Source organism: Pyxicephalus adspersus, chromosome 7 (assembly GCF_032062135.1).
Source record: "Pyxicephalus adspersus chromosome 7, UCB_Pads_2.0, whole genome shotgun sequence".
Taxonomy (NCBI): Eukaryota; Metazoa; Chordata; class Amphibia; order Anura; family Pyxicephalidae; genus Pyxicephalus; species Pyxicephalus adspersus.
The window spans coordinates 40,124,728-40,139,430 of NC_092864.1; the positions used below are offsets into that span (position 1 = coordinate 40,124,728).

A 14,703-nucleotide genomic window follows, 5' to 3' on the forward strand; every position below is an offset into this window, starting at 1 on the left:
TGGAATATTATATTGCGAAGCGGGAGTTTCACAATTTTCAGTTAACTTATGACAGTTTTTTTGCATAATTTTCTGTTTTAATTACTGCAGGTTAAATAGAGTTTAAGCTATCTCAAGTAGGTTACAGAGATCTGATTTATTAATTAGCATTAAGCCAGAGGAAAATATTTAAATACAATTAAATGCACCATTCAGTGCTCACTCAAGCAAAACTTGACTTTTTAGGCTTTAATGCAAACAGACTTCTTATTCTATATGCAGAAATGCAGTGTACACAGAAGAACATACATAAAAGGGAACAGTTTAGGAAAGCAAAACAGACTGCAATGCAAGTTTTTATATTTTAGCCCTACGAACTCAAAGCAGAACAGTGGATATAAGTGACAACCATTGTAAACATTTAATGTATCAAAATTAATTGATTGTATTTTATGTAACACCAACAGCAAAGTAGTCTAAAAAAAAGCATTCAGTAAACTTCTGTATGCTGCATACTTATTTCAGGTTGGTGGCTCAGAAAGTACAAAAATGGTAAGCCCCCATAGTTTTCTCCTGACAAGTTTAGTTTAATTCTGGAATCATTAACTCGACTAAGTATTGTACCAAATACTATGTCAATGCCAGTGCTGTACCACTTGTATTAAAACCAGCCCTAACCAATTGCTATGTTAGGTACATAAAAATACTTACCTAATCCCTGATCACATGGTGGATTGGATTCTTTTCTGTAGAGGTGCTTCCTTAGATGTCCTCATCCTTGCCTGGGTCATGTGGGAACCTTATATTGGCTATGCATTGATGAGGGCCCCTTACAGAAGATTGCACCAGCGTGATAATGTCAGGAAGGGCAACCAGTCTACTGCAGCTCTGTCGGGTTATTATAAAAATGCCTGGCAAGATACATGAATGGTGGATTTAAATTAGCCAAAAAATGTATAAAAAAATATAAAAAAGGAAGCAGGAGGAAACTATTTAGGTAATTGGCGCAAATATTGGAATGGACTTCTGAAGGTACCCGAGTATATTTAAATAATGTTAAAGTAATGCTTTAATTTCCTAAATCTACACTCTCCATCCCATGATGCACTGTTGAACCAGTAAGGGGTAAAAACACTTATTTACTAGTTTACAGGGCAGGAGGTAAGAATTTACCTGGTCCATGAAGGGAAGGCAAGTGGACTGCACATCATGTACCTTAATGCTGGCAACCATACCTGGATACTATGGTTACTTAATTGCCCTACACTAGTAGGATTAGAAACTCCAAATAAAGCCATAAAGGCTGGTATTGGCATAGATGTGGACTGCATGATAGCTTCCATCTTTGCTGTGGAGATAGCAACCTGGATATCTACCGTAAACAGACTAAAAGCACAAGGGGAGCATCAGGGGAGGGGGAAATCCTTTGAAAAAAGTATACATAAATTTATAAGATATAACAAGTAAAAGCTCTCCTGGGCAGGGTCCTCTCCTCCTCCTGTGTCACTGTCTGTATCTGTCTGTCATTTGTAACCCCTATTTAATGAACAGTACAACACTGTGTAATACGCTGGCACAATATACATAATGTATAATAATAAGAATAATAATAAAAAAAGTGGGGTTTCAGTTTCAGCACCATGGACAGCACCTCACATACGACGAGATACAATGAAGAGACCCAGAACAATTTCCAAAGCATTCATTTCAACAAAAATCTAAATTAATAGATTATTAATCATATATTCCTTGAGTTATTTGTGTATTTACCATATCTTACCCATGGTTTTTACCTGTATAAGCCTTTCTTGTGTAAGCTATGGCTGACCATCACTATCTTGGTTGTGTTGTAAAGAAACCTAGTAAATAAGAACTTCAGACCTTTCACTCAGCTGATACTCTGTATTAATACCCTTCTCTCCTCCCCTAGCTGCTATATTAAAGTTATGTAGGTGGAATATGGAAGGGATGATACAAAGGGTAATTAGGAAATTCATTTAGGGGGTCTCTAAACAGACCATCTTTATGGACTTTATGACACAGTAGATCCTAAATAACAAGATTTATTGTTGTAACAGAGAAAATCAAATCCAGTTAAAGCACAGAGATTCTATTTCAAACAAGGAAATTCATCATTCTTTTTTAGACATGCAGAATTGCTCCTGTATAGGAGGCCTTAAGCCGTTATCTAATTAGGCAGATTGTCTAATACCACATAGTCAGAAGTCCATATATGAATAATGGCCCTAATTTGTTAAAGCTCTCTAAGACTGGAGAAGATACACTTTCATGGATTTCCTAAAAGTCATTCACTATTTGTTAGCAAATGTTTTCAATCCTGATTCAGATCCATTCTAGGTTTTGTGGATCACTCAGCTTCACTGATGAAAGTGTATCCTCTCCAGTCTTGGAGAGCCTTAATAAATTAGGGCCATTATGTCACAACAGTTAATGGGGTGGATAATGCCTAACATTTTTAGCATTAACATTTAAGCAGAGTATTTTTAGTCTATAACTTATAATCTATATACAAACCCCCTAAATTTTTTTCTTAGTACTCATTTTTGGAAATGATTAGAAACTTCCGAAAGCATAGAGCAAGGAGTAAGGGGGTGTGCTGGAGAAATAACTCTTCAAAATGACTCCAATTTTTGAGCAAGTTCAAAAGCACATTGAAGGTGAATTAATAAAATGTAGAACTAAAAAACACTATGAAAGAAACACTATCAAATACTTAATTTTTCTGTAGTTTACCTATAAGTTTTTAGGTTCAACATGCTTCATGTTTCAAATTATTGCAGAAGTAAACAAATAAACCTCACCTTTACCTGAACAGATCCATCAATCCCTCCGGATGTTTTCCTGGGTTGGGTCCCGCATTGTCCTGGTATCCTCCCAATCTCACACTGCGCAGGCGCAAGATTGGATGACATAGATAGGAAAAAAAATAGATAACTGACATAGATAGCAAAAAAGAGTGCCAATCTTACTGCGCATGCATGCGATTGGAATTTTTTCCCCTTTCAAGAAAAAGCCTATGCCCGGGTATGCACAGAAGGGGTAGCCAGAAGCCTCCTTGAATCCATGATGTATGTATGATGTGGCTCTGCGCTCCCATTCTCTCACAGCGATAAACACAGAAAATGAGGGCTTTTCCCTTTTTTTTTTCAAAAGGGTTTTAAACCCCTTCCCCACACAAAAAGGTTATTTTTACCTTATATTAAAGGGTTTTCTAGGTAAAAATTTTAGTTTAGGTCCACTTTAACTGGTAGCAAATCTACCATATTATATATCTGGTGAATATTTTTGGTGAATGGGTATGTATTTAGCAAACTAAGGTGTAAGGCTCAGACAAAATATTCATAGCTAAATAAGAAGGAAATTACATTTCTTGTTGACATGGATGATCCACACTTATGTATGGTGATAGAGAAGTCATTAAAGTGGAAGTAAACCCGCGATACGGGTCTTTGTTCCATCACAGGATGCCACCATGTCCTTCTTCTTGTCCTGAAAATGATCTTCCTCATATTGATTGGCCAGGCAGGAACGACCTAACACCCCGAGCTGGTGTGCAGCAGTTAATTCATTCCCTGTGTATATATATATATATATATATATATATATATATATATATATATATGTTATACTAACCAAGCAAAATGTGCAAAACATTCTATTTTTACCTACTTTGTTAAACACATAAGCAAGCATATGTTTATGCTATTTTATTGTATTTGAGAGGAACCACTGTAGCAGAAAATTATTAAATTATGCACAACTCCTGCTTAGTTAATAACAGAGACATTTGGCAGTTATTTCAGCAAATTATAAAAAACACATTAAACCGTGATTTCTTTTTCTGTTTATTGATTACGTCACTCCTTCTGCCTGCTAATTGTGTATTGATTAATGCCTGGGGGAGTACCCAGCAAATGGTTATCTATAATCAATAAAAATTAAATCTCCACTATCCAGTGTAATTGTGTGTTCAGACTCTAAATTAGCACCGTTACTATTGCTTTTTTTATTTAGGATTTTAAAACAGACTTTTAGATACACATGTGATAAGTCATTAAATCAGAGGTGAAAAGTGCTTTTAAAAAGTATTGCTGCATTCGATTTTTGAATCATTGGTATAGTCTGTAAACCTTTACAGCAAAGTATAAAGAAGAAATGTGTTATTTAAGAATTTTTAAATTCAAATGTTTTATGGATACAGCAGAGGATGCTGTATCTAGGGAAATATACTCAAATGCTAGGAGTGGATTTCTTTACCACTGCAAGTGTTAACTGCTTGTTTTCTATAGAGCAGATTTTCTCAACCTTTTTAGCATGGGGCTTAACCCTTGAATAACTTCAGATCTTCAGGGAACCCCTCCTATATCCACAGCTCACAGTCAATTAGTGTGGTGGTTATTGGGAAGAATGTCACCCTTACAGATAGCCAAAAAGATCATTGGTTCAGTTAAACTGACCTAAGAGGCACAAACTGCTCATTGATCAAGGAACCCCCAGCAACCTCTAGAGGTACCCTAAGGTTCCATGAAATTCTGGTTGAGAAATGCTGCTCTAGAGGATCATGGATAAGATGATATATTTACCTTACTCCTTGCTTTATTAACAGGTGCTCTTTTTTTCTGACAGTCTGAAGTGTCGGTGGCTTTTTTTGATCCCCCATACAATGCAGGACTGATGGCCCTGCAAAAGCTTATCAAAATGACACCATAATTCTACTGATGGAAAATTTTGGTCATTCAGTATATTCATATAGTCAGCTGACCTCATTTTCTGGGCACATCACCTTGCTGAACCTGGACCTGGCCCACTCAAGAAACCCCAGATCATAACACTGCCCACTCAAGAAAACCCCAGACCATAACACTGCCCCCACAGGAACCCCAGATCATACCACTGCCCCCACAGGAACCCCAGATCATAACACTGCCCCCACAGGAACCCCAGATCATAACACTGCCCCGACAAACACCCCAGATCATAACACTGCCCCCACAGGAACCCCAGATCATAACACTGCCCCCACAGGAACCCCAGATTATAACACTGCCTCAACTGGCCCCCAGATCGTAACACTGCCCTCACAGACACCCCAGATCAAAACGCTGCCTGCACAGGCACCCCAGATCATAACACTGCCCCCACAGGGACCCCAGATCATAACACTGCCCCCATAGGGACCCCAGATCATAACACTGTCAAGCAGTGTACAATGTAGTTAGAAAGTTTAAACATTTCCTATATACCTCTAGAACTTGCCCTAAATGTGCAGCTCTCAGCAAAAAAAGTTTAACTTCAATAAGATTGTTTAACTAATTTCAATGCCTTTATTAGGAAATTGGCAGTGTTACTAAGAAATGCGTTAGCTATGAAGATCTATCACGTTCTGTTTGATTGTTCTGCTGAGATTACCTCTATCTGACTAAATCTATGTGTCACTTCAGCTTGGCACGGCTTCAGAAAGTGTATTTGAAATTCAACTTCCCAGGCTACTTAGTTTTGTGATTGAAGTGGCTTGTTGATTAATCAGCATGCGTTCCCCATAGACAGATTACCATCATTTTCACAGAAACTCTTATTATGGTGCACCTACTGTATATTTTACTGGTAAACCTATTGCTGTGAAAATAGGAGCATGTGGCGAACATTTTACTGGTTTTCCGTGTTTAAAATGAACAAGCCAGAAGAACAATACTAAACCAACTGAATTCATAGTTTTCATAGTGTTATGTAGAGAGAATACATAACAAATAATTTTATATATTGGCAGTGCCTGAGTTACAAACATCAGACTTACATACAACTTATACTCATAAACAAAATCTGTACAGAGGGGATCACCAGGCTGCAGCCAAAGTGTACTGTGTGGCTTTCCACACAGTCTGTGCTCATTAGAAATTCTGCTAATTCTGCTTCTTGAGAAGCGCTGCCAATGTGGGGGGCCACCTTTACAGAGACCACTGTACATTACACCATAGTACTATATATCATACTCATTGGAGCAGAAATGGCAAAGTTAGAACAACAAGATCCTGATACAGAGAGGTCCACCAAAGTTTACTGTACAATTACTGAAGGCCTGAGATGCTGCAGGGCTATTTATAATGAAAAAAAGGAAAGTTTTGTGCAAATTATATTAATATAACCGCCATTGATGCCTACTTTAAAACAAGACTCCAGCAGCAGAATTGGACCCTGACTCTCTAATACCAGTCCTATCCTCTCCATCATCTTCTCAAGATTGTTTAGGGTTGTACTGCTATTTAGGCATTTGCAGAAAGATAAAAGAAATTATAAGTTAAGACAAACAACTGTCCAAGTTGCAATCAATTAAAAAATGTATCTTTTCTAACTTACATACAAATTCAACTTAAGGACAAATCTATAGAATCTGGTTCCTAGCTCGGGGGCTGTCTGTATTGCAGCATACTAGTCCTTAGGTGAGGTGTCTGCATTCTTCTTGCAGACCTATTATCCTTTTCTTATTTGGTAATTCTGTCAGAAAAGCACCCATATATTAGTAAATGTTTGGATATCATTAGATTAGGGCAGCCTTGCTCAACCTTTGTTCCCCGAGGATCACATTAAATAGTAGCCCCTTCTAAAACCATTTTTTAAGGCCAATGGGTATGCTTCCGTTACAGGTATTAATACACAGTATTTATATAGAGCGGACATATAAGGCAGTACAAAGTCCATAGTCATATCACTAGCTGTCCCTCAAAGGGGCTCACAATCTAATGTCCCTACCATAGCCATATGTCATTAATGTAAGCGCAATTTGGGAGGAGGATTTTTAACCTAACCCATTATATGGCATAGCTGAAGAGTCCAGTTACAAGATATAAATGCCTTCCTTGTGGGAGGGCACAGGGACCGGTTTTTGCAGGAAAATCAAGGCATTGGAATTTCTGGAAGATTTAGGCATAGTTACATAGTTACATTGAAAAATAACATACATTGGATTGTGAGCCCCTTTGAGGGACAGTTAGTGAAATGACAATGGACTCTGTAAAGTGCTGCGTAATATGTTGGCAGTACATAAATACTGTGTAATAATAATATAATTATATTAGGCCTATCAAGTTCATCCACTATTTTTACTATTTTTATCTATAACCCCATAGGCATAGTTAATCCAGAGGAAGGCAAAAAAGCAGAAGGCAGCTAATTCATCCCACCGGCCAATACTTAGTATGATTACACCATGTGTTCATTGATATTTGGTTTATCCTTGAAGATTTATTTATACGTTTGACAACAAAGAGAAAAATAATTGTCCTCACTGCTATTAGGCCTGATATTATATTCTTCTATTGTGGTTGGAATACTCATCTCATGTCACCAGAAGCATAGCCTGAGTCTAGTAAATCTTGTATTCTAGACTTGCTTCTTTGTAATGGAAAATCTATAAAGAAAAAAAACACACATAATCCTTAAATCTAACTAAAGAAGAAGGCTGAATAACAACAGAGAAATGTAAATAAATAGAGTTTTGTATTCTGCAAGCAATGGAATATTGGTGATTGCAGTGTGGATTCAGCGCCATCCTGTGGACAATTCTTGTTACTGCAGTAATCTTTCTCATTTTATCAAACAGGTTTATTTAAAAAGACTATGTTGCCAGGCCATTTTTTTCAACAACTATATTCCTAATAGATGGAACGTTTACGCCCATTTTAGGCATTCTTTTTACCTGTAAAAGCTTTCTTGTGTAGCCCTGAGACTGTTATTGGACGTCATATATTGAAAGTGATGTCAGCAGCCATAGAAGACTTACATTTTAAGTGACAATCTATAGCAACACATTTTACTGCTCCTCTTGCAGCTAAGTGGAGGGGTAGAAAAGCTAAGTCCACATAGATAGTAATAAGACATTTCCAGAACACAGGAAGGTATGGAGAGGGTTTTGCTAGGGAATAGACTCTTCCTGGTGGTGTTAATTTGCCAGCAAATGTAGAAGTACATTGCAAATTTAGAAAATGAAAAATACTGCAAGTAAGCATTTAAAGTTCTTGATTTTTTACTGTAATTTACCTGCAATTATTTAAAGCTTTTCAAAGCATCATGTGGGATCCAAAAGTAAACTACTAATCCCAAGTACAATACACTAAACTACTAATCCCAAACACTACAAATTTGATTTAGGGAGAACTTGGGTAATCCTGCAAATCAGCAATAGATTTCTTAAAAATCATTTACTATAATTTGGCAAATGTTTTGAATTCTGGACCAGATCTATACCAGGTTTGCTGGATCACTCGGGTTCCCACATGATAGTCTATCTTCTCCAGTTTAGGAGAGCTTTAATAAATCAGGATCATTGTATCTATAACTAGAGAAATGACTGAATACTGTGCAGGGAGTGCTTTGTGTATAAACCTGGTAGGTATCCCCGCAATTTGACTGCAGTGGAAATTTATTAGTAAAGTGATCCTAAAAGACCAATAGCACCTTGCAAGTCCACGCTTCATGTCATTAAGTGCATTTGTCAGCTGTGAAACCCACTGGCCTTACCTTTTGCAACTAAAATCTGACTAATCTGTCACATACAGTACCATTCAGTGGATACACTATTACCAGAAATGGCTTTCTTATTCATTGCTGAATCCCTAATTTCAGAAACCAGAAAGAAATTGTGCCCCAGTTTGACCTAGCTTAAGGATACATAATATATAATGCATCAAATATGTATGTAAAGTACAAATAATATATACAGAAAAAAAGATTATATATGAGAAATTACACACACGACAGGGTTGTATAGTAGTACATTATTTCAGCCTGAAGGTGTCACCATTTAAACTGCAAATCATGAAACATAATGTACTTGTAGCTGGCATAACTACTTATTTTGTGTATTTAGGTTTGGGATTATTTTGGTTAAGCATTCTTTATATTTGGGGTTTTATTTATTTATTTATTTATTTTTTGTGCATTTTATCATTTTTATGTTGTGACTTTTTTATTTTATTCTTTTCCACTGCTTATTTTTCCTGCTATAAAACAAAAACAAAAAACAAAACAAATACCCTTACTAGAGAAAGTAAAAAGCCAGAGTCCAGTGAGTCCTACGCCTTCCTGGCTTCTCTCTTTGTTCTGGTGCAGATGGGACAGCAGACGTGGCCATCTTCTTCTTCCCGGTTGTGTTCACATCACCTGATCTTTCACTGTGCAGATGTGAAATTGGGTAATGTGTCTTTTTTTTTTCTACAATCAAGGAAAGCCCCCTATGATGAAAGCCTAATTTTGGGCATGGGCAGGAGCGGTCCACAGCCTCCTGGAATATGTGAAGTATGTATCTCAGGGGCTGTGAGTTTTGCCTTTAATCTTTACTGCCACAGCAATAAAAATAGAAGGGGAGGGGGTCCTCCTCAAACAATGATTAAAAAAATAAATAAAACATTTTTTACATGATATAAAAAAAACAATACTTTATATAATGTTAAAAATGTTGATGATGATGATACAGTGTTTCCCCGAAAAAAAGACCTACCCCAAAAGTAAGACCTAGCACTATTTTGTAAACCTGCCCTAATATAAGACCTACCCCGAAAATAAGACCTAGGAGAAAAAGAAAATAAAAGCATACATACCGGTAAATTAAAAAAGTACTCACCGAGACAGCTCCAGATATCTGATCCTGCGTGTGTGTCCTTTATGCTGGCTGCAGCGTGTGTGTCTTTGATGCTGGCTGCAGCCTGTGTGTCTTTGATGCTGGCTGCAGGGCGTGTCTATTCCTGAGCCAAACTGAAAGTAAAAAGCCTGCACACGTGCCCCCGCGATTCTGAACAAGGAAGCAAGCTGCTGATCCCTGCCCTAACGGAGATCCCTGCACTTAATTACGGGTAAGTGATCAGAAGGGGACAATGGAGTCAATGGAATAGAGTGATCAGAAGGGGACAATCATTTCATAGTGATCAGAAGGGGACAATCATTTCATAGAGATCAGAAGGGGACAGTCATTTCATAGTGATCAGAACGGGACAGTCAATGGCATAGAGTGATCAGAAGGGGATAATCAATGGCATAGAGTGATCAGAAGGGGAATTTGAACGGCACATGAGTGATCAGAAGGGGAATATGAACGGCACATGAGTGATCAGAACGGGACAATCTATGGAACATGAGTGATCATGAGTGACTTTCAACAATAAATGTGTACTGTAGTCTTCTTCATGGAAAAATAAGGCATCCCCTGAAAATAAGACCTAGTGTGTTTTTGGGAGCCAAAAAAAATATAAGACAGTGTCTTATTTTCGGGGAAACACGGTAGATCCACTTTAAAGTCAATGCATTTCCCCTGAATCTCAAGCGTGCCCTCTTCCAGCTGATTTGTTGCCTCTCTCCTTGTGCATTTAAAGGTTAGCGTGATGTATCACCTGCACAAGTGCACTGGAGTGGTCATCCAAGCTTTCAGTAACTATTTTGGGGAATTGCAGAATGTCAGCTTCTTCGTTTGCACTTAAGTTTTTAATATCTGAGCACCAGATTCTTTTACCTGTGCATGTCCTGCAGGCACTGTAAACAAAGAAACACAGATTACATAATCTCTTCTGCCAAAACTCCACCTGCTAACATTTTAAAGAGGACCTGAAAGCTTTGTTTTAAAATGTCAGAGTGCTTGATGACTTTTGACTGGCATAATAATCAAGAGGAAGCAGGAAAGGGCAACAAAAGCACAGATCCATGGAATGGATAATGCAGAAGCAGGGAGATGCATTCACTGCAGGTCCTTAAGTACAACTTTCTCTCCGGTAAGCAGCATAATACCGGCATCACCAGTGACCTAGGTAATCTTACTGCAGGTATGCCGCTGTAGGCATAGAATGCTCAGGCACCCTGACAAATCAGAAGGTGAATTTCTATTTTGCAGAAAATATTTAAGGCAAAAAGTTACAGTTTTAAATATTATAATCGGCATGTATGCAAAGCAGGATAAGACCTGTTATCACTGCATCAGAGGAAGGGGACACCTTGGTCGCCAGGTGCACGGCAGACTTCTGGGAAGACAGCAATCCTCTTTGGCCATTGGTCCTTGGGCACTGATGATGTAATTTCTGTGCATGTGTAAGAGTTACATTGTTTCCAGTGGCTGGTACTGGCCAAGTTATACACCACTTGTAGGGCTAAAAATGTTTTTTTTTTTTTTGCTCCTCAAAAAAGACATTGCATGTATATATGTAGTACAAAATATTGAAAGAAAAAGAGAATTTAAGATTATTTGGAGTGCTATAGAAGATTTTTTGCATTACTATATTTCCAAAAGAATAAATTATGGTTTGAATAATATAGTTATTCATTGAATGAGCATTCACTATAAAGGAGAGGAATTGTGCATTGGAGCAAATCTGGGTTAACGCCACATCCTTGGTTGGTATAGTAGAATATAGAACAGACCAAGCACAGATGGATTTTAAGGACAATGAATAACCCAATTTAAAAAGAACAAAGTATATCAGTGAACTCTATATGTTTTAAGGCATTTGCCTAAAAATATTTTAAACATTAAGTTAAGAAGTCCCATCTGTGCTTGGTCTGTGCTATGTTCTATTTTTAGATATTTAAAGTTCTTTGTTGTGGCATTATATATTCATAATATAATTCATCCAATAAGCAATATTTAGTATAAAGGGTTCCTATAAGTTCTCATAATAAATGCATGTAACCCATGAATATGCAGATGATATAATCAGCGTGTCACGGCTTGATAAATGTGATGATTGCTTCAAACACATCTGAGATTCCTCCTAAATATGCTTCTCACATCCCCTAATAGATGGACCTGTTTAGGCATGAGGAAAATAAAAACCGTACCGAGGCATGTGCCGAGAACATATTCCTCATTGATTAGACCTGCAGTGGTGTATGACCTCCTGTCGAGCTTCAATTATGTATGTAGATTATTGGCAACAAGCATATCGAGTTGCTAAGGGTTTCCATGTTGGGGCACATGGGACCGAAAGTAATTTTCCTTCCACTTTCACTGTCAATGGTTTAATAGAACGCCACATATTGGTGAGAAAATTAAATTTTAATTAACTGACATAAATGCTTCAATGGTATGCAAAATTAATCTTCCCCAGTTTGTATCTGTGATGTTCAAAGTAAGCTGACATCAGGAAGCTATTAGCGCTCTACGTCAATGGTTTGGCAAGTTGGCAGTGCAGCAAATTTGCGGGCCTAGGTTCTGTATCATAAATATATTATTATTCCACTTTAAAGTGTAGCTAAATAATATTTTTTTTGTTTTGGATTAATTAGGGAATCATAAGTATTTTGACAGGTTTTTATTGCTGTCATGATGACCATGAAACTGAAAGAAAACCTAAAAAAGGGAAATCTTACAATTTTTTTGAATTTTCAATTTATTAGAGAGATCTATGTCTTCTGGTTATGTTTCAAGAAAGGAAGTAACAGAAAATAAACAATCTGGCCATATACCCTACCCAAGGCTAAATTTCTATGAAGGCCTGAGGCCTTGGGCTACGGGAAAATGGCCACTAGGTGTAGCATTTGCACTGCAATCATGGCTGCAATATTATCATTATAATACATGAGTGCATTGCCTATCATAGGACTGTTCTGCCCAGAACTTTCACTATCATCATGGCCACCTTCCGTATTTGCTGTCCTAGGGTGGAAAAAAGTACAAATCCAGCCCTCACTCTACCCTGCCTGAAAAGCATAGGATCCAATGCACCAATGTTTATTGTCAATAATTGCAACTAAGCTACCAGGCTACTACAGGTGCATTGTGGTACACCACACTACAATGGGCACCACAAATCGGGTACACATGTTATGTATATTACCACATGTTGGTATTACTATTAATATTATTATTATTATTATTATTATTAAACAGTATTTATATAGTGCCAACATATTACACGTTTTGATTATTTGTTTGTCACCACAATGCAAAGATCCAAAATGGGCCCTAACTTTTATGCAGATGTTTTAATCATATAACAAAATTATTACTACTCATCCTTGGTAAAAATCCATTTCACACAACAAAATGAATATCATACACTGCATACGTTAGCACATTCACTTTTCTCCTCCAATTTGTGGTTATTAGATTATGTTAGGACATTTAAAAAAAACTCTTTGGAAGTCATTTTTAAGTTAAAGCATTTTGTTTTTTGATAAGTTTGCATAACCTAACACCAGAAAGGAAACAACACAGGCCTGCTAATGTAAATTGACTTGTTTTCATCCCAAATCTGTCCTAGGAGATAAATAGAAGGATCTGAAAGAATGAAGCATCAAAAAAGATTAAAAAGAACAAAGAAGCGTAGATAAGAATGGCAAACACAAATCAATTAACAATGCAATTAAGGGGAAATGGTGATCATGTCTGTAGTTGTATTGGCATATTTTGTGGTCATGTAACTGTTTGTAAAATAATGTATATGTTGGGATGTAATGCTAACAAGGGTTACATGCTAAACTTTACATGATGGATCTACTGAAATAGATGTAGCCAACACTGGTCCCCTGTGCAGAACTGATCAGACTTAGAGACCCTATGGGACCCCTGTTGGCTCAGAAAGGTTGGGGCCATTGTGCAGTGGGGCACTTTGCACCTCGCTATGTCTGCACCTGCCAGTACAATCTGGTGCAAATGATCTGCCAGAATATACTTAGCCAAATCAATCATTTTCAACCAAGGTTTTATTGAAGCTTAAACTTCCTTTAAATGTGTCCTGGAGCTCCATGAGCTGCAACTGTACTCCCACCTGATGGTGCCTGCATACTTTCAAGACTAACTCCATTTAGCACAGCCACAAACATTATTATTAATTACACAGTATTTATATAGCGCCATCATATTATGCAGCTCTGTACAAAGTCCATAGACATGTCACTAGCTGTCCCTCAAAGGGGCTCACAATTTAATGTCCCTACCATAGTTATATGTCATTACCACAGTCTAAGGTCAATTTTGGGGAGTAAATACTTAACCTAACTGCATGTTTTTGGGATGTGGGAGGAAACCAGAGTACCCAGGGGAAACCCATGCAAGCATTGGGAGAACCTGCAAACTCCATGCAGATAGTGCCCTGGCCGAGATTCAAACCTGGGATCTAGCGCTGAAAAGGCCAGAGCACTTAGATCTGAGCCAACATGCTGCACAATCATGATACCAATGAACATTTTAGCTATCTATAGATATGGCCTTCTTACCACCAGTGTTAGGAGGGCATTTTTCACACTGACCATCAATCTTAGGTGCATTTTCCCAATGACGCCTGCTTTTTTTTACCTGACCTCTATTTTATTTTAACAGGGGCTCGTTGAGACCTGAACATTGTTTAAAGGGTTCCTTCCGGTTAACGATACACAGCATTTGTGTGTAGAGTGGTGTTAGCCCTTCCCAGATTATTTTTACTAAACTACCCAATCTCACCCCTATCCTTTTCTCCCCAACATAAATACAAATCGTTCGTGGCTCAAGGATAACTACAAGGAGGACTAAGTAGACTCCTAAAGATGCAGAAAACCTTTAAACTTTACACTGCTATGTTTTGCACTTCGTGATCATTTGTAAAACACTTTTCTCCCCTAGAATTTAATTCACATCTCCTTCCTGACATAAGCTCTCAGTGGCAGCACAACATAGTCTAAAGATATTTTTTTCTTTTGGGGGATGGGTGCAATTAAAGTATCATTATGTTCTCTCCAGCATATAGTGTC

The 14,703-nt window shown here is 37.6% G+C and overlaps 1 protein-coding gene across 5 annotated transcripts in view; it reads left to right on the forward strand.

The window, feature by feature from the left end:
- GALNT13 (polypeptide N-acetylgalactosaminyltransferase 13) overlaps positions 1-14,703 on the forward strand; it is a 198,016-nt gene that overhangs the window by 141,691 nt on the left and 41,622 nt on the right. The window lies entirely within an intron of this gene.